This window comes from Hetaerina americana, unplaced genomic scaffold (genome assembly GCF_022747635.1).
Source record: "Hetaerina americana unplaced genomic scaffold, ioHetAmer1.1.p SCAF_10, whole genome shotgun sequence".
Lineage (NCBI taxonomy): Eukaryota > Metazoa > Arthropoda > Insecta > Odonata > Calopterygidae > Hetaerina > Hetaerina americana.
The window spans coordinates 47468208-47489701 of NW_027286070.1; the positions used below are offsets into that span (position 1 = coordinate 47468208).

General features: G+C 35.7%; 1 protein-coding gene across 1 annotated transcript in view; it reads left to right on the top strand.

Moving 5' to 3' along the window:
* Positions 1-14295: 14295 nt before the first annotated feature.
* Positions 14296-21494, top strand: part of GABA-B-R3 (gamma-aminobutyric acid type B receptor subunit 3) — a 653270-nt gene continuing 646071 nt past the window's right edge. The window contains exon 1 of the mRNA XM_071598960.1: positions 14296-14451. The gene's annotated coding sequence lies outside the window, so the exon portion shown is untranslated. The remainder of the gene's footprint in view (positions 14452-21494) is intronic.

The window sequence follows — 21494 nt, forward strand, 5'->3', positions numbered from 1 at the left end:
CACGCGGAATTTCCGGCGACTACTCAAAATAATAGTTATATTTATACTAAGTGTGGAGGCGAAACAGAACGTTAGGACAGCAATACGATGTTCTCCTCTTATCGGTTATTAATTTCAATAGGTTTGAATACAGTAGCCTTAAGGCTACTGGATTCAAACCTCTTGAACTTTTGTCGAATGTCATTTATGTCCCAAAAAAAATTAGCCATTGATTGGAATCTCATCATAAACCGGTTCCTCATATTTGTTTCCATGTCGCGTATTCCAAACAAAGGTTAGCGTTGATTTTACTGAGCGGTCCCTCACCTGCGCGTATATAGTTTAATGATTTCAATGAATTTAATGAATTTAATTATATTTTAATGATTTCCGTTCACACCCGTATTTAATGTACTCTGCATTTCCCATTCACTGCCATTTCCTCAGAGGTACAAAGCAAAGGAATTTAAGATAAATTTATTCTTTAATTATTACATTGAACTTTATGTTTGTGCCCGATGATTTCTGCTGCTTCATTTGAGAATTTCTAATGGCAATATTATGTAACATGAATGTTTGCCCGGAAGTTTGTTAGTTCAGCAGTCCCTTCTCATCACTATGGTCTTGCTAATAAATGAAATGTGAAGTTGATAAATATTCTCTACGTTTTAAAATTTAACTAGTCAGTCCTTTAGCATCGACTCATGCTTTATTACTATGTATCTACTTAGGTGTATTTCCTTTGTTTAACCAGGGTTTGCATTTTTTTGCTACCAGTACAACTGCCCACAACTTCTGCTAATGAAATATTATGATATTTCACGAAAGATAATCCGCTGAACAGATATATTTATTTATTGATTAGTTGACTTATCGCAAATAAAACACAAAAAAATGGAAGAGATAACTAATAAGAATATACTCCATAATTGAAAATTTCTTTTAATGTAATTTTTTTATGTCTTTTAATGACTCTTGACGCCCTTACTTGGCGCATGCGCTCATAAGATCTAGGCAACAAGATCTTGTAAGCAAGACAACTGTGATGAAAGTAATTTCTCCACTCTGGAAAATATCGCGATTCACTTTCCTTTCTTCCTTTTAGCTGTAAAATTTCCCGTATTGTGTCTTTTTAGATTACATTTCACATCATGTAATCAAGAATTTCGGATATTAATCTTAGAATTCTGTTTACAGAATATTAGTATTTTCAAAGAAGAGGATTACTTTACTCTTTATCTTCCATATTATGACAAAAGTGGTAGTTTTGTGAATGGCATAAGAAGGTCTAAGAAGAGGCTTTGGTTACTCTCAACCGGTTTTGATTTTTTCGGTATTTTATAGGCGTGGATGAAATAGGCAATATTTCAAAATAATCTTGTCTCCATCGCGGTTTTATCCACCGTAGGAATCTAAGATACGCGACACGATAAGCTAAATAGCCACTTATCAAAATTCTCTTCGGTTTAATGACAATAGTTTGTTTTACGAGTATATGCCAAAGGAATGAACTCGTTCATCTTTTTCTTTCCATTAAACATAAATAAGTTAAATGAAGTTTAAGAAATTTGAGCGAGTAGTTTCTCCTACAATAATGATTAGTTGGAGCGGGAAGAAAACCATTATTCAACGTTCAGCTTATCATCATTATCCTAGCATTTATTTAAGTATCACAAATGTATCAGTTTTGAGTTCCGCGTGTGGGGTCAGTTTGTATTTTTCTTCCCTAATGTAATTAAAAGCGTTAAAAGAGTCATTTTATTCAATACTTATGTATTCGACGGAAAAGCTTAATTTAACGAGCCCTAATGCTCATGGGTAAACGTGAGCTGACGCCCAGGCTCCCTACCGCGGTCACGCACCCTTGAACCGTTGACCGCCTGGTGTTCCTAATTACATTTGCTCACACGATTTTCATTTGACTCGTCCTCGAGTCGTGAATTAATTCCACCGATGGAATCAGAATAAATATGGGGTTAATGAGACAAAGACTGGCGCCATATGACTTCTTGCGAGAGCAACGATATAGAATTTAATTTGTAAAATATGCTTCTTGATCTCCGAAATGAGGAAAAGGAGTGTTTAAGTTTTGTGAACATTTAGTTGAAACAATCATTATGGTTACTTGAAGAGTATTTGGTTGAATTATATTCTATTCTTCTAATCCGTAAACCAGATAAGACAAGATATCATCTACCGACTTCATATAATTATCCTTTACGGAGGAGATACAGGAAAGGTGTTATCGTTTGCGCTGCCTTTAAGTTTGCTGCATAACAATTTTAGTATTTCTGTAAACACTAATATTTCCTGGGTGCAGAACCAGCCGATGTTTCACAAAATACTCGATTTGGAGGAGGGAATCGAACTCTCAATCATTACAGAGTAACAAAAATCATTTTTCAAGCAAAACCTGAGTTCATAAAGTTTACAAATATTTTATCAATTAATTGTTGCACTTTGAAATTTGTCGATCGTGGTTCAGTATATTGACCTACTTTCTAATGTATATATATATAGGTAAATCTGCCAATAAGTTATTAAAAAAATACACTGCCGTATTTATTCCTGCCTGAATGAATATTAAAATATCAACTTAGAGTAATCAATAAGACCGTGATTGAAAGCGGCGAATTTTTTGCCGATGAAAATCTAAATAATTTGACTGTGGGTTCCACAAAATAAATACTTGGTCAAACTTGGATTAAAAACATACTGCCAGGTGAAATATTAAAAAGGAAAGATCCGAAGAAATAATAGCTTTTTTTTAGAATAAATCGAATGCAATTTAAGAACAGTATGAATAAATTGAGAGGGTCATGATAGTTCAGTGGAAAGAGTTTTGACTACTGTCCCGGTTCGATTCGGGTGACGCCCCTAGACACCCTCTGGTCTTCAGCCAAGCTGTGGTGATTTTTCGGGTACCAAATCTTCCAGGGAAACCATAAGGGACCCGGCGAAAGAGACTAACCCTTGTGAGAGAATTTCACTCACCGTTCGGCTATCAAACAAATATACAAGTTGACAACTGTGTTTTACATTGAGAACATGAGTTATTATCAGTATAAAAAATGATATAAATAAATAAATAAATAAATAAATAAATATATATATATATATATATATATATATATATATATATATACATATAGGCTATCAATATCTAGGGTGTGATCATAGAGCTTAACTATTTGCTATAACTGCTGCCGTTTTCCAAAATTCGATTTTCCTCTGCACCAATGCTTGCTAATATTAAATTTGCAATTCAAGCGAAATGACTAATTTAAATGCCCAGAAACCTTTTTTATTTTATACTACGGAATTTGATGAATGGTGATAGAATACCTAATCAAAAATTTCTGGATGGTGGTGTTAGTCAAGACCGACGTTTAAACAGCTTTATCCGCCATTGTCTTAGAGGTGATGTATCTCCACCAAGATGAGATACTTATTCTACCTGAAGACGATGACTATCCGGTAGAAAACGCGGTCTCTCTTCATCCAGTGCATTTATTAAGAAAATCTTTTCTAAAAATTATAGTCATATATAATTTTCATAATACATTATAGTCATAAATATTCCTACATTCCGCGGAAAAAGATATTTATTTGCAAACACTTCATCAATTTTATTCATTGCATCACTATAAATTCATTAATTATTTTTTCTAAACGCGTCAGTAAATGCAATGAAAGTTTTAGCAATGTTGCCTTACATAATGGCATACAGTTAACATGTTTACTTTTAGAATTATTTCGTATGTAATATATTTTATGAGTTATTATATTCCGTTTGGTATATTTTTTTATGAAAACAAGTCAGTGAATTATTAAGACATGTATATTTTATTCAAAAACCTCGAAGGAAATATCGAAATCAGCCAAAATAACTCTATCGAAGCATTTAGTAGGTAAATATAATAACACCATGGTGATAAAGATGTTAATCTGTAGTTTGACTGACTGCCACTTTGTGACATTCTACCTGAGTAGTCATGATTCGTTTGGTTCGCTCCGTTTTGTGTTGAACTTATAAGATTTTTTGGCCTGTTTTGTTTCTCACTTTCATTTAATAATGTTATAAATTTACATATATATATACATAATTTTATTTATTAATTTTTATATTTTATCAAAATAAGTAACGATCAGTTTAGGTTGCCGAAAGCGAGTTGACCAGGGTTGCCAGTGCGACAATAACGCCAATAAGCTTGAAATAACCCAAAATTAATTTTTTTTAAATATTTAATTTTAATGCATACATTACATCGATATTCTATTTCTAATTTTACAGATTCTCAATCCTAATACACATAACAGTTTTCTTTGTAACTGTAGGTAATGATATTTTTATATGTTCTCCGTAAGTTTAGGTGATGAAATTATGAGCTGAACTATTTTTGTTTTGATTGAGTCTTCCATATGATGCAATAGAAAATTCTTTGCAATTTTTTACCATTCGGAATATTCATAAAACGAGGACGTTAGGATATATTATTCCAATTAATAAAAAATGGGCAATATTTTCAGCTACCCGCACAACTTGTATACTAAATTTTGGCAAAAGAATATGCATAAATTGGCGGACCAGTTTCATTTAGACGAACGCGGTACGTAGCCCGTAAATTTGCCCCTAGTCGTAGATGATGGTGAGTGTACTGGGCCCTTTTGGATTCAATGCTCTATGACGAAGGGCGGAGAAAACATTTTTGTTGGAGAGAATGACAAATAAGGAAGCATTATAGAGCCCTGCTACTATCGTAGACCTTTGCCATTGATCTTTATTCTTGAGAGAGAATGTTTTCGGTGAGCAATTAGAGAATGGTAGATAGAGGAGATTATATAAAACTTAAGCAGGAATGATTTTAATGAGAAGGAATGCTGGGATAAAGAGAAATAATGAAAGACATTTTGGAAGGCATGAAAGAGGAGAAAAAAAAGAGGAAATAGCAAGGAATTGTTTCAAGGCACCTGGTATTTGTCCTATACGTAGAATTGAGCCCTGCAGGAACACACAGGAGGAGCGGGAGATGGAGCAAATCCGGGGTAGAGAGAACCCTCCCAACGAGATGAAGTGGGTGGATCAGGATGGCTATATCCTCAAAAACCACAACCAGTGGTCTTAATTTCATTCTAGTACCTCTTGTTTGAAATTCTCTGCTCAAACACGGCAGTATTGGCCAAATCTTAACGATTTGATGAGATTAAAACCCCCAATAAGCGCCTAATTTACGCGAATACTGATTGGAATATGCGGGAGAATTCACGTTTCGTGAAGCATTAGACCAATAAGGGCGTCCGCCGTGGTATACCGTTGGAATCTCGAAAACGCCGAACAAACGGATGTTTTCGTGAAATACTCGTCCTGCCATTGAGGCAGTGGCATGTGCGCCACTACATAGAAGCTCCTGCTGAACATGGTCGTTGAATTTTAGGGCTCTCTCTCTCTAAGTCCACGAAATAATGTAATAGTATTGTTCGGGGACCGCCTAAAGCGTATCTGTTATCAGTAGGCTGACAATAACAATAAATAATTCTCAATCTCAAATCGTATCTCTTACGTACGTAAACAAAGCACATAAGCACTCCGTGTGAAATATTCGGAAACCGAAGTAGGTCAAAGAATACGCCTTAAAATGCAGGAAAGAGTAAATATTGAGTTCCAAACATTGAAAATTCAGTCGTTTTTATCAGTAGGGGAATAAAACTCGTTTCTTGCCAGACTTAATTTCCCCAAATTTTATTTATTCAGACTCAATTTGGTTAAACAGAAAGCATCACATTTTAATCTTTCAAATGTCACAGTTATTGATAGTTCTTATTTTTTATTTCAGGAGGTTAGCATTTTATTTTCAAATATTTACTAGGAAAACACTACTCAATTATTCAATTCTCTTTTCGTAGTGTCCGAGGTGCATAGCTGCATGGTATTGTTCTCATTCAAGATTTCCGCCAAAAAAAGATGTTTCATTTTTTGCCCTGAGGAAGTTCTTTCATTATTAAAGGACAACTGAATAATTACACACCTTTGGCCATTAGCATGCTGTAAGAAAAGTATTGCTTCATGAAGTTGGAAAATTAGGCAATTTAAAAGAAATAAAAAAGGAGGAATGTTTAATGCCATAATGTGAAAGAAAAGAAAATACCTTATAACACTCGCGGTGAAAAATGTATTCGTTTTGTGGAAAATAAAAAGGTGTGACCGAAATTATGATTTCACGATTACAAATTTGTTGGCTCCAGAGGCCTATATAAAATTTATGAAAATTAGATAAATGCGTGCGCTATTTTTATAAACAAAATATTTTAAAATGCATGTAAAATTTATAGTTTTTCTCTAAGAATACGTATCTTAATTAAAATTAATTTTTACTATAATACACAATTAGTTAACGTTTTTAAACCGATATAACTCTTTTATGATTCGTTTTAGAACGAATATATTCTAAAAACTAACATCGGATTGATAAGGAATTCATAATTAGCGAAGACAGATGCAATAGAAGACATTTGGGAGCATTTAAAAAGGGATATCCAGAGTCGCAAAAATACTATATACACATACATAGGAAAAGAACGGCGAACTCATGAATTACAGACAAGACTATCAGAAGATGAGGGAAGAAAATGGAAGAATTTAAACTCAGTTAAGTAGAAAGCACAAAGAATTAAATAATTAAATGAGGTGGGAAAAAACAGAGCTAATTTAGGGTGATGGTAAACGGAGTGTGAACATGCGATAAGTTTACAAAGTATGAGTGAAATTGGTGCATGGAACAGAAAGGTAATGATATTGTCCTTATGTCCGAAGGAAAAATCTGAATAAGGAAGGAAAATTATTGATTGATTCCGAAGATATCAAAGAGAGTATGCAGAGGAACAAATGGTAAAGACATTAGGCCAGCAATCATAGACATTGAAAAGAGTAGGACGTAGATTAGTATAGCTTAGGTCGAGGCTCAACTCGATGCCGGGTAAGAAAGGGTATTGAGGAAATTGAAATCAAATAAGACTGTGGGGATGGACAACATTCCCACGCTACTACTACTTAAAGGCTCAGGAAACCGTTGGAGGAGTTTTTATGGAGTAATTTGTGGCATTTATGAGAGAGAACTTTCGCCGGAATATTGCATCAGCTTTGTGTTCGTTGCCATTCCAAAAAAGGAAAAGGCAGCCGTATCTGGGGACTGCAGAACTGTAAATTTGATTTTGCAAGCAGGTAAAGTGGTTTTTAGGCACAAAAAGAAGGGAGAGTAAAGTAAAGGATTGCCTAGCGTATGATCAATTTGGGTCCAGGAAAAAGGCAATTGTATTGAATGTAATAGCAGAAGTAGGGTCACTAATAGAGGGCAACTTAAAATACAGTCGGGAAGTATTTGTCTGTTTCGTAGATATCAAAAAGGAGTTTGATAGTGTGAATTGGGAAAAACTAAGGAATGTATTGCTGTAAGGAGACGTAGATTTGAGGGATAGCAGAATAATCCACAACCTGCGCAGAATGCTCAAGTGCGAGTGGTAGATGCTCCATAGTGCTGGATGAAGATTCGGAATGTGCAAGTTCAGGCAAGAGATTAATGAGCTAGACAGAATGAGTGGGGTTAGACGGTGTGTCCATTTCAACCCGTAAATTTCAACATAAATGTTGAGGATACGGTAAAAAGGCATGGGAAGAACTGAAAATAAAAGTGAAAATTGATGGGGTGCTGACTAAACGGTAAAATTTGCAGAATACTAAGATTTAGTTTCCAACTCAGACAAGGGGAAAATATTATTGCGCAGTGCATCAAAAATCTGTATGATAGATATGGGAAGATGATTAATGTATTCAGAACAAATGTTATTGGATTTTAGAGAAGAAAGAACGCTGATTTAAGTAAATTTGGAGGACAAAATTAGAACAGGAAAAACAGTTAAAACAGTTTATCCACCTCGTATCTCGGAACTAAGTATTTTAGACCAAGATGGTCATGGTAGTGGAGAAATGAGAGGAAGAATTACGTTAGACAAAGAAGCTTTTAAAAGGAGAAGATAATTGGTGAAAGGGTTGGGGAATACAAATGTTAAGAAAAGGTTTTGAAAAAAATTGAAATGGCGGAATAATAGGATTTGAGGTTTGATGGTAGATATAGATTGGAGACTTTTGAAATGTGTTTATGTAAACTGATGGACAAAGTAAAATGGACGGAAAGAACAACAAACAAAGAAGTGCTAGTCATGTTAGGGACGGAGAATGGACTGTTTGGAGGAATGGAAAGGGGGCAGGAAAGGTGGATTCAAAGCATTTTGATGGTGAATAGAATATTGAAAACTGATTGAGGTGAGAACGTTTGGCAAGCGTGGAAGAATGAGGCAAACGATAGGCGATTTGGGTGGAATAAAAGAAGATGGACTTGGTGCCGGATTGGAGAAGGGTTCATTGTAGTGTGGCGTCAGGTTTTATTTTGGGCTATACTATGTAATGTAGTTGTTTTAAGTTTGAGATCATCCAAAACCTACTTTTATCAATAAACTAACAACATTAAAATAATTATATATGTCTATGTATACTATTTTCAGTGGTCATAGGGATAACCGAAAAAATTAGTTCCCCTTTCCTGGGTGCTTCTGTTTTTCATATGTGTCACTCCTAGTTCGTTAAGAACGCTTGCATAAATCAATTGATAAATAGATATACTTATATCATTACCGAAATTTACGCATATGTACAATGCATATGTTTGTAGTTCATTTCGATTTTATGAAATAACTTTGCCTAACTTTCGATAGTAAATTGACGGATCATTACAATGTATCCATTGCCTACACTGTCCATTTGATTGTCTACTACTTTCTCTGATGGGAAATAATGGGGGATTTCATTTAAAAAACAACTGTTTTCGGGTTTCTCTATGTTTAGGAGAGTATTTATGGTAATAAATAACTGAAATGGTATCTATTTAAAAATATGCTATACTATTTCACGTAGTTATATTAATTAAACACTCATTCAAATCAAAATTTGCCAAAAGACGAAAGGCGTAGCTATGTGAAAATGAAATGTGTAGCTACCTTTGCGAATTCCTTTTATTGTCGATAACACCGCCCATTTCATTTTTCACCGACCAGCCTGTCAATTCAAGTTTCCGTCACGAATGCTAATTCCGCGCAAACCAGTCCGTCATTTCCCGCACAGTAACGGCATACGCTTAAAAATACAAGTCCTCCGCTCGAGTAATTTTATTACCTCCCAAATCGCGCATGGAATTTTATAGGAAGGGAATCACGAGGAATCAAATTAGGAGAGTGGGAAGTGAAGGAGGGATGGTGGAGGCAGTTTGAGGGGGATGGACAGAAAGAGAGTGAGAAGGAGATAGCATTGGCGATGAAGGGAGGAAGTTTAATTCGGAGGTGGAAAGGACACATATATGGAATGACGGACAGAGAAATGGGGTTATTAAACTGCAAATAATGACCAATTGCCTGAATCGACCGAAGCAACTCCAAAAAAAAAAAAAAACTGGGAAAGGCATTGACTTCCGTGTGTGAAGATTTTTTAAACCTTTTTTTTTATCTCGTCACTCCTATAGTCCCTTCATGTTGATTCGAGTGTTCAGTTGAAAGGACTGCCAAAATCTCATATCTGGTCGTTTTCGTGTGTCGGAGTATCCCCTTGATCAATCAATGATACGGAAAATATGACCCTGCCCCACTTCAACCACGTAATGAGTCTTTGTCCGAATCTCAGACGGGAGTTCTCCTTTTATTTTTACCTCAATCTTGACCTTGTTATGTGATTGTTGAGGAGAACTGAGATACTAAAAAGGGTGCAGGGATAGACAAACGAAGGAGGGTCATACGAGATAGGGAAGGTAAGGACGCTGCTGGTGTAAAAGCGAAAAAGGTAGTAAACGCAAATTGAAGAAGTCTCCCTGAGTAATGGCTTCTGGCGGCGACCAAAAACCAATCTCTGAGCGGTAGACTCCCGTAATAAACAGAAGTGATCCAAATAGAGGGTGGCTGTTTTGAAGGGAAGTGAACGACAAAGACATTATGCCAGTATAGCATAGCTGTCTTTCGAGCCAAAAAATTGAAGCATCCTGCTATATGTCCCGGGGATAATATGTATACAGGATTAGTTTTTCAAGAACAGTATTTTAAATTCTGTCAACACTACGACGGTTTCATCTCCCCGAGCTAATTGATGAAAAATTAAAACCGAGGTCGGTAATTAGTGATCATTAAATCAATTTTCAAATTTATCAAAATGACATTAGTTCAATTTTGAAATGCCTTAGTACGGCCAGAAATGAGTATGCCTCAGTAGTTTAAGTGATCTTATTTGGTTTGTTAAATATTGATACAGGTCCTGGAAGACATAGCTTTGCTTGTAATGGCGGACTTAAGTTTTTTATATACCACCATTATAAATAATATATTTTAATACATTATTTTTGTAAAGTTTAATAATAATTCAATATCATTTCTTATCAGTTGCACGCAACCAGTGAGAGAAAAAATTTAAACATATAAGGTCAGCATTATAAAAACAAAAATGAATGCTATTTTTAAAAATTAGGTTTAGAATCTTTAAAATAAGTTTTATTCTTAAAATTCATTTTATTAATATTTATAGCCAAAAAAGGGACTAAAAATACGGACAGAGTTAGATACTCCTGTTAAATCATCATGATAATTAATTCTGGTGATAAGTTCATTATATTCCCTTTACCTTGCTTACCAAACATTCTCCCATCTGATATAAATTACAGATTCCGGTGTGATGTGGCGGAATCGTTCCATAATAAAAGAGATGAAGGCTATTACAATTTTCCACTTCATAAAGATTTATTTCCGACTAGTTCCAATGCACCACTAAGTTTATCAAACGACAGAAATATATTAAATTATGAAATGATTTCGTTATTAACGGTTTCGTCTTAGGCATGCGTATAAATAAAATTTGGTTGGCATCTAGGTTAAAGCATCCACTAGGTCTTAATGTAGTTGCTTTCTTTGAAGTAAAGACGACCTGTTAAGTGCGTTCGCAGAACCTTCAATGATCAAAGCAGGTATTCTCAAAGTGTACCGGAGTTTATTAATTTTAACCATAGCCTTCGTTTTTGCTTTCCTTTTATAAACACAGATTTATTAATTTTCCCAGCAGACAATGGTGTATGGTTGCCGCTTTTAAACATTAAGTTGACGTTTGCTTCTTTAAGCATTTATAGGCGGCCCTTGGTTAGTTTCAATTTGGAACTATACCGAGATGAATTTATTTTTGCGACTGTCACTTTATCTAGTGTAATGCGCATATTAACACTTAATTTGGTTGATTGATTGGATATTTCAAACTTGATGCTAGCGAGATAGTAAGTACAGGCACATATGGAACAAGACAAAACAAAAAATCTGGCATCATCAATAGTTCACCGTTCCAATTGTTTTCGAAATAAAAATTCATGAGCCCCTTGTGTAAAAAGCCAGCGGGCATCCTTTGCTCCACAACCCCACTCCCCATCGCTCAGTTGCCTCCCTTCCACTCATCCCTGCTGCAAATCCGCTCAACCAAACCACATTTCTCAACCTGGCATTCGTTTCACTGCGGTCAATGTCTCGGTCCTGACCTCATTCAGTGTCAAGCATTACATATATCATTATCATCAACGTAATGGTCATTCGATTGACCGAAATATCGATGTCACAGAATTTTGTCTTTAATAATATCAAAAATAGTCGAAGGAATGCTCAAAATTTGGTAGAATACTAGGTTGACGTTGTAGCCTAGTGAGTAGACCGTTAGGCTACAGACCATGCGGTAATAGTAGCAGTTATTAGGAGGGAGGCAACCAACAGCTTGAGTAATTTGAACCATTAATGTTTGATGAGTAACTTGGCTTAGGCAGGATTTTCAGGGAATCAGAGAGGGGTGGGAAGAAACCCGGTATCGCCGGTATCTTAATTAAGAAAAGATGAAAAAGGGCCTGTATTTTACATCGCATCCGATGGAAGAGGCATTGCACTTGAAGAGTACTCTACATGTAACTCAAGCAGGGATCGAGATGCCTCTGAAAAATTCACCCAATGACATGATTCTGATGGACATTGATCCCGAATCCTCGTGGTATTTATTTTTCTCTCTAAAAATATATGGAATACTCATCCTGGTCCTGCTAAGCCAGTCAGTTCTGGCTTGACAGCAGGTGTCAAGCAAACAAAAAGCTTAAAGTGCATGCAATTATAAAGTTACATGCATTGTGTCACGTTTTGTTCCAAGCTCTAATCCATTCTGTATAATAGCTAGTTGGGAAGCAAGTTGCATAAAACACCGCGCCACCCTTATCCTATCCCTTTAATTGAAAGACCCGGGTTCAGACCAGAACCAAGTCTTTGTCCTCCCACCTCCATTAACACAAGTTTTGTACTCTTTGAGTACATGATCAACGCTGGAAACCACAGGCGGTACAGAAAAAGTAACTAGCCCCTTCCTTCCTACCCTGATGTGTGAAATTTACACGACGGAGAGTTCGGTTTGAGGTGAACCCTACCCTCAACTATTAAAACAGCCTTCGGATTGATTGCTCAATTTGTGATTTTTAACTCGTGTTAGCTCAGCTTCTGGGATGGGAATTGAATATGAGCATGATTTACATCTATGCAATTCAATTTATTAGGCTCAGACAAATATGGTGAAAAAGGCATAAATTTCGCTTTAATAAATGCATTTAATGTATGCTATAAGACAAGCAAGTTCTTCGCATCAACCTTTTTTACCATAAAATATTGGAACAAATATTTGAAAAACGCAAGGGATCATAGTAGGTTATTTATTTTATTACCATGGAATATTTCTATGACTACATATAATACATGTTTCTATTACTCTTTCTAAATAATATTACGTGCATAATATCGCCTAAATTACTAAAAATAATGAAGGAAAAGTCTGAAATTGGCCCAGAAACAGTTTAGACATATTAATGACGATGGGAATATACTTTAAAGCTTATTCTTTAGTAGGATAGGTAAAGTAACAAAATAAGGAATTCAAAAAGCTCTCGTATGATTGTTTTAAGGCTAAACTTGATTTCTGAATAGGATATAACTGAGTCACCATTTAGCAGTAGTAGCAAGAATACTAAAAAGCGATATTGGTACATGAAGAGTAATCAAGATGTTTCTATTTTAGGTTTCTGTTAGCTTTTAGACAGAAGCGATAGTAATTAGTAATCTCAAATACTCATCCTCACGGGAAGAAAAGGGGATATGGTCAGCTTAAAAAGTCTTACACAAAACATGAGTAGGTTAATTCAGAGAGAGGGTGAAAAAAGTTTGAAGGTTAGTTGGAATATACAGTAAAAGCAAGGAAGGGGCATGCGGTAAGGATGACTGCTTTTTTAAATCATTATTGTCAACTAGTGATTAGTTTGTGAATTTAAAAAAATTACATAATGTATATCATAGAAATAAGCAAATAATTTAGAAGCGCTAGTATGAATTATCCCATAAAATATTTCAAATTATTTCTTTCTATAAAAATTGAAGTCGGAATCAAATAACTTGACGTTTTGAGTGGTCCTATAAAGTCTGACATATACTTACTTACCTGTCTTTAATTTTAAACTGATTATGTTGCACCTATCCTAAAATTCAAGTCTTATTGCAATACATATCAATAAAAATTTTGCTTATCCTAGATCTAAAAGTTTGCAATAGCTGCTTCAACTTAAAACTGAATAATTCTCGGGATTAAATTTTATAGGTACGTCATACTCTATTTCAGCTCAGTAAATCAGTTGATCAAGTTTTTGTTAAAAAAATTAATCATTTTAGCAAAATTTAACAATCTCGCTAAAAAATGAGAGATCTCACCGTCAGTGCAGACCTCTTCCTTTTAAGCAATGTATCATGATATGTCCCACAGAATCGCCGACAAAACCATCTCTTAGCGGTGCTGCGCTTTTTGAAAAAAGAAACGAAATTTTCTTGAAACCGTGAAACAATCGGAAAAGGTGTTAGCGGCGCTTGCGCGCCGACAGAAACCCTGGTCTCCGGGGGGGGGGGGGAAGCAAAGGACCGGATGGATTGGGGGGGTATGAGGTGGGGGAGCAGCCGGGGAGGGCTTTCCTCTATCTTCCCCCTCCACTCCCCTTCCCCACATCTCTTTCCCTCACCATCGGCTATTTCCGCCGCTACGCCGTCCCCCTCTATAGCTCTATCCAGCCCCTCCAGGTTTCACCTCGCCTCCAGCCCGCCCTTCCCCGCCTTCGTCGTCCCCTTAACCCTGCCCGACTGTTTTCCTCGCCACTCAGTCTCTGCTTCGGCAGTGGTTGCGTTTGACATGTGGCAGGACGCTATATGCCCGCCTCTTGTCGGCCCGAGACTCCGAAACTGTAGCGAATATATTCCTGCGTAAACGAGGGAAAACTTCCAAGGCCATTTTTATCGAAGGGAAAATTCGTTTATTCTGCTCCTGCATTCGGGGACGCCGGTAAGGTTAGTATTGTTCGACTTTTTTTCTCTAAAGGTTAATTTTTTTTTTAACTTTTGAAGGCGGATATTGATTGGAGAGAAATTCGGCCCTTATTTGATTTGCGCGTCGTGAAATGATTTTGTTGTTTTCGTTGTTGAATTATGCTCAAAATTCTTGGCTCTGGTGCTATTATCCTGTGAATAATTCCGTTTGCTGATTGCTTGATCTTTCGCGTAGCTACTCCGTTGACGGTGGGAAAGCTCTTGCGTATTTGGAAGTCGTAAAAATATAGTTTCTTTTAGGACGCTTCTTTTTTTGCAATGACTACAATTTCATTCCGATTTGATCTTTTCTTTGACAATGCGTTTCGATGGCTAGTATTCCTAATTTCCGCAGCCCAAAGAATAACGGCTAACTTTCTAGGACTAATTCCATAACTGGATTCTCAAACTAACATTTTACCAGTGAAATAATATTTCTCTTCGGAGTGCTTACTTGCTATAGAAAATAAGACGACGTAGTGCACGTATCTGTATGCTGGAAAAACCCTAGTCTTAACATCACTCTGCTTTTTCCATTTCTTTACTTACCACAGATTATAAAGTAATTTGTTATTCATATTTTGTCCAAAACGCTCGCTTATTTTTGTTTAGTTTTGTTTTTCTTCACTTTTAAACGAGCGAAAGAGGGCTAGGCATGTTACAGGACCCAATTTTGAATGTCGATAGACTTCCGGCATCATGTAACTTTCGTCAAGGATTTTCATGTTACTGAGGCAGCTGATGCAACCTTACTATGGTCAAGACGTGGGTGCGTTTATTTGTAAATGTGCTACTCTTAAAATAATATCCTGAAATTTTAGACGCTGATAGTTTAATTGATTGTTTTTTCCGTACTGTTAATATTTCGTATTTCACTTGCCTCTTATCCGCGGCAGTAATCCGTCAAAATCAAAATGAACATTTACAATAACTCCACCTATTTAGTGGATATAAAGAAATTTCATTGCACTTAATCTTAGATAAATTTTTGGCAGATTATAAAGAGCATTTAGCGGAAAGAAGGATCAAACGTCAACCATAGTTTAATTACGCCTTAGATTAAAAATGAAATACTTAGATCGGGACGACATCTGCAAAATTTATATAGTGCGGAAATGGCTCGCTAGATTTTGCCAGGAAATACCACGGAATGGGGATTTGTATAAGGTCAAGGTTGGCCTTGTATAGTCGCTCTCTCCTCCCTTGCGCTTCCAACGCATCGCTCGGCTTTCGGGGGACAAAGGAATGGAGAGGAGTCCGCGGTCCATCGTCCATCCGTTTGGCTCCTCGCCCCTTCTGCTAGGTGTTTAGCGGGCGGAAGGAGCATGCATTCTCATCTAGGACTAGCAGAGAGATCTCACTCAGTGGAACCAAATAGAACGTCCTCTAAGGACGAACTTCTCACAATGCTGCATTCAATTCTCAACCCTTTTGTTTAACCGAAAACATTTTTGCTAACAGGAAGTCGATACTGAACACTCCCAACCAGGCAGGTGAGACGAGTCCCTTGAGTCCAAAACGAGTATTAGCTTTTTTACCCCTCACTTCTTTCGTAAAAATCGGTCTCGGCTCATAGAAAGTTCACAACAGCATTTCAGCCGAGAAATGAATGCATTATGGAAGAATTCGAGTTTCTCTCTTTAATGCGTAACGCTCGCGGGAATTTGATTGGACGATTCTTGGTAAAACTTGATATTCTTTTAAAGGAGCAATGCTCAGCTTTGGTTTTTATTATTTATTACCTTTTGTAATAACAGGTGATACCTTGTATTACGTGAAAGGGATGGTGAGGTTTTTCCATTGCATTTTTATTGAAAAATAATCCTGGGGCAAAATGCAGATAAACGCTCGATGAGGGGAGCCTGTTCATTTTTTACGACCACTTAAACAGATAAATATATATATATATATATATATATATATATATATATATATATATATGTGTGTGTGTGTGTGTGTGTGTGTGTGTGTGTGTGTATGTGTGCGTTTGTGTGGGTCGCGGTAGTCCAGGGGGTAGAGCGTTGGACTGTTGACCGGAGGGGCCACCCTCCGACCACCCTCAGACCACCCTACTGTATGTATATATCTATATATATATATATATATATATATATATATGTATACATATATATATATATATATATATATAACTTCTTTTACGTATCTTCAATGTCACCGGCTAGAAATGAAATTACAGAAATCCATTCGTTGTCTTTCATTCGTACTTTTCGAAAGAAAATTAATTAAATATACTGGATAAAATTTTGCCATTTTTTTTATTTTCGCGAACCGTTAAAGATAGTCAAGCCAATTTCTCATGAAAATCCCCAAATATTGTGAAACTGTTATGAAGTTGAAATACACACATTTTGGAGTTATTGATTATCTATCGAGGATAAAAGCCGTTACATTAGCATTTGCCAATCACTAACGTATGAAATTGAATGATTGTAAGGCATAGAGGAAGGAGGGCCTTGGTAAATGTAGAAATCATGCCAATTTTCTTTTTCTGTCTGAAAATCTCTGAACCACATACGACTCAAATTTGAATTTTAAAACTAATCAAATTCACGGCGCTAGCGACAAGTTATGTGGGCACAGCTGTCATTTAGAGCATTTTAGAACATTGATAATAAAGAACTGAGGAGGAAAAGACTAGTCGAAGGAAAATTTTCTGCATTCTGTCTCGCCCTAAGGTAATGTGGTGCTCACAGTTTTACTTTTGGTGAAAAGAGGGCCGCGATGACATTGGAAAATAGTACTCTGGACCTTGAGTACCGAATTTAAAACCTCGGAAACACTTCTCTCGTCTTGAATAAGGAAATTTTATTTTTTTCTAAAATGTTTCCATCGACGAATCATCCCATATCGAATCTGATCACCTATGAAAATCACCATACATATATCTCTTCTTTGCTTCTGATTTACCCGATTGAAAATATCAAAATAATTTATAATAATAAAATTTCCTTTTTACACTCAACATGAAACCAACGTATTAATCAATCACAGGTTTAATGTTAAACAATTAATTTGGGACTCTAGATAATGTATAAAAAGATACTTATTGCTTTACAAGAAATTTAATTTAAATGAACGCCTGTATTTTTTAACTTTCCGCACAAAATATTTGCTAATTAATGATATTTTAATAGTGGATTTCCCTTTGACTCAGATGTATTACATGAGTTTCTTTATTGATAACTCGAAATGTAAATATTTGCGAAAAAATTTTTGTTAGAAGGAAGGGAAGGAATAACGTGGCTTTGATATTTTAAATCGTAATATAATTGCTTTTCTTGGGTTGTTTGGAATTTATGGAAGTTCAGTTAACGATCACTAGGGAAAATTTCACGAGTACATAATTCTGTTATGAAACAAAAGGAAATAGCGATCGATATACGACCCGCGTAGTCTGGCTCACTGCGAGTAAATATTTAATTCATAATCCACGGGAAATTTTGGACTGAATGAGTTGCATGCATGCTCTCAATCTGGGAAACAATATTCAATTGATATTCTTCTATTTACGCACTGAAGAAAATTAAAACTCTATTTTTGTGGTTGTCGATTTCTTCTCTCTGGAGCTAGAAGACTAACAAACGTATATATACTATTTCCTCAGTAATTATTAATTGTTTGAGGTGCATTTTCTTCCTTCTACTAATGAAAGACACATCTGAATTGTTCCGTTTAATTTTTATCCAATGTTTGCATTATACCATTAAGTTCAATCATTCTTTTTCCCAGAGGGGTTATTTTAACTATTAATTTATCTTCAAAATGATTGTTCAATTATTTACCATTTTTACTGGAATGAAAAAATAGTGATTGATTAAATCAAAATTTCTGAAAAAAAAGACTAGAGAAACCGAAGTAACGTTCCCCACTTCTATGAAATAAGAATAATCAATTTTGATATACCTAATGGAACATTGTTTCACCGGCCATGCTTTCTTCTCTTCCGTTGACACTTTAGACTTGGGGTAATGGGTTCAAACCCTCTTTTGGTAACAATCGGGTACCAGTTTGGTAAAAATTGACCAGTGCAAATTTCATCCATTATCTTACGTCAAAATGAAAGATTTTACGGAGCGTTGCGTTTCTTTATCGCTGTTCGGATTTTATTTCGATACATGGGAGCTCATTTTTTTGGACGCACCTAAAGCATTGACGTGCTAAGTTCATTTCTTCACTTAAGTGCTGCGTAATGAATCCTTTTCACGTCCACCTGAGTTTTTTTGATGCACGGTGAAGTTCAGGTTAGTGGCAAGTGAGGTTGCACAAGTCCCTTAAATCCCTAGCCTCCCAGCGGTGCAAAATCAAAATTGTGAAACGCAGCATTCGGTAATCGTATTTGTTTTAATTATTTGCGAAAATGGAATGGATTACTTGTACAGCGCCTACGCTTTAGAGTGATTAAAAAACATATTGACCTGACTTGAAATTTTAACTTTTACAGTACAGCCCTTTTTTTTTAGAACCACCCGTCGTAATTGACAGCCCGCTAAAGAGAAGTGTTTCATGTGATGAGTTTTTAGGTAGTTCTGCCCTCAAGCTACAGAAACTCAGATAGGTGTTTTGAAAATTTCATCAAAAGTCTCTAAATATAAGTTTATCTATCGGAAGTTTTAATTAAACGTTTTTGCGCTAGGTTTATCGTATATTTTTCTAAAAATAAACTCAACATGATCTCTTATGGGCGATGGTATCCTCAAAAAAATATAATGTTTAAAAATGAAGGGATATGCCAGTTTTTCACAACCAATATTCAACAGGTTATTGTAATATTTTGCTATCGTAAATAAAAATCTCCTCCAACATTACCTCGGCCGATATTATGTTTTTTGTTCAAAATAACTACGAGCATGTCCTCCTTTCTAGTTGTGACGTCGAAAATGGGGCATTTTATGTTCGTAATTATTAACATGTTTCCATATTTTTAGTTAAAACCATATTTTGGCTAATGGCTGCAAAATAAATATTATAAATTTTTGAAACATATTTTTTAACTATATTTTGTTTTTGGATAATTTTAGCATTCCTCTTTTGAAAAACAGAAATGAAATATGATAAATCATTGGTTAGGTACGCCAATGACTATTATTTTCCTCCTAAACTGTTAAAGCGCCATTAGATATGGGTTTTCAAGTTTCGCGACTGATTTGATGATAATTTAAAAGTTAATGGGAAATTTTTCTAAGCATGGATTATAATTCTGGAATATTATCAAGCTATTAAACTAATAATATAAGCAAGCTTCTGTAAACTTAAATGGTGATAAGTTTTCATTTATTATACAAATAAGTGTATGAAGACTATTTATATCCCGAACTTTATTTAGGCTAGCCTAGACTACCTAGTATGAATATTATCTTAAGAAAGGTAGACTATTAAGGAAAATGTGTTCAAAATATTTAAAAATTAGTAATGTACTTAGAGACGATATTTAGGAATATTGGTAAGGGTGAATTTAGGAATGGGTGCTTATAGAGTTTCACCAATAAATTCTTTTAATCAACAGTATGATGGGAAATTGAGTCGAACACTATTTAACATAATTGCTAATGGTTAGTTATTAATTTCTTTTACATTCATAAAATATTTGCTCGATTACGTATACTATATGTTTTACTATGGCTAATTCGAAGAGATAACAGATTGGTAATTTTTCTAACGGTAAGATGATTGAACACATTTAATTAAGTACAGACCATGTATAAACATACTCCATAGAACTGTATACATAGATAACTTAAAAGCAATACGAAGTAACATGCGTAACTGCATTATTATTGGGAAGGAGAGTTTGAATTCATGCACTATCGGTGAGTCAGCCGAAAACATCAAAAGAAGTTATGATGTCACAAATATTTTTGAAATTTCCTTCTAAATAATTTGAGGGTTCGAAAAGGTTTTAAAAGGTTACGCAATCAGAATTGTTCACTCTTTGATTTCCCAATTCAAAAACTTATATTTCGCAGTGTTAGGTTTCATTCTATTGCTTATTTTAAAGGGATGATATTCTCTGCCGAGATATATCAGATTCTGTACTTCTTAACTTAAGACCAAACTTTGTCTTAGTTGATAATTATTTATATTATCGCAAAATATCTTTCTTCTACAAGGTGCTGCAAATTGACTTCCTTCTTTTAAACGCAAGACGCTTTCAAAAAAGGAAGTTATGTTGCCGCACCCTGTATTTCCTAGTGAAGCTCATAGTATTACTACTAGATGTTGGTTCCGCTGTCTGTTCTCCCAAACCGTTTTAAAAATACCTGGAAGCATTCCTATTTCAGCAGTGGAACATGACCCACGTTCCAAATCACGATTTGTGGTCGAGCATTGATTGCTGTCGATCCATATTGGATAAAAGGAAACAGTGCATCGAAATATTTTTTATAGAAAAACCTATCCTTGTGCTGCCATCACAGTAATGCAATTTGCTCTGATTGCAACATTGCAATGCGAAGCAGAGGCCCGGATGTGCTCTATTTGGAATCAATAAAACTTGTAAGCTCCTAAACTCTGAATTCATCGTCGTAGATAAACGTGTGGACACTTCAAACGGGCCCCAGCGAACAGGGCCGAAGTATGGGGAAGGGTTCAAGGCACTTCTAAGAATAGATAGTAAATACTGTGTTCAGTGCATCCGTGATTATGGTTAAATTAATACAAGAGCCCCGTATGTTTCCCAACCGTGGCGGAACACAAAATCCGAGCAGAATTAACCTTTTCAGAAAAAAGTCATTTATTGTATTGACTCACATCAAAACAGTGAAGTAGGACGCTTGAACCTGTTAAGGGTGCATAATTTAATTTGTCCTCTGGGTGTCCAATTCTCCAAACGCGTATGCGGATTACAACGTCTGTCGGCAAGGTCGCCTACGGTGAGTTCGTTCGCCGCGCCCTCCGTGAAATAGTTGTCGGCGGACAACTTGAACTACTAATTCTTCTCCATTACACCATTTAAACGTCCATGCCAACGTTATCCGTGCCGGATGGCATGTTGATGAAAATACGAA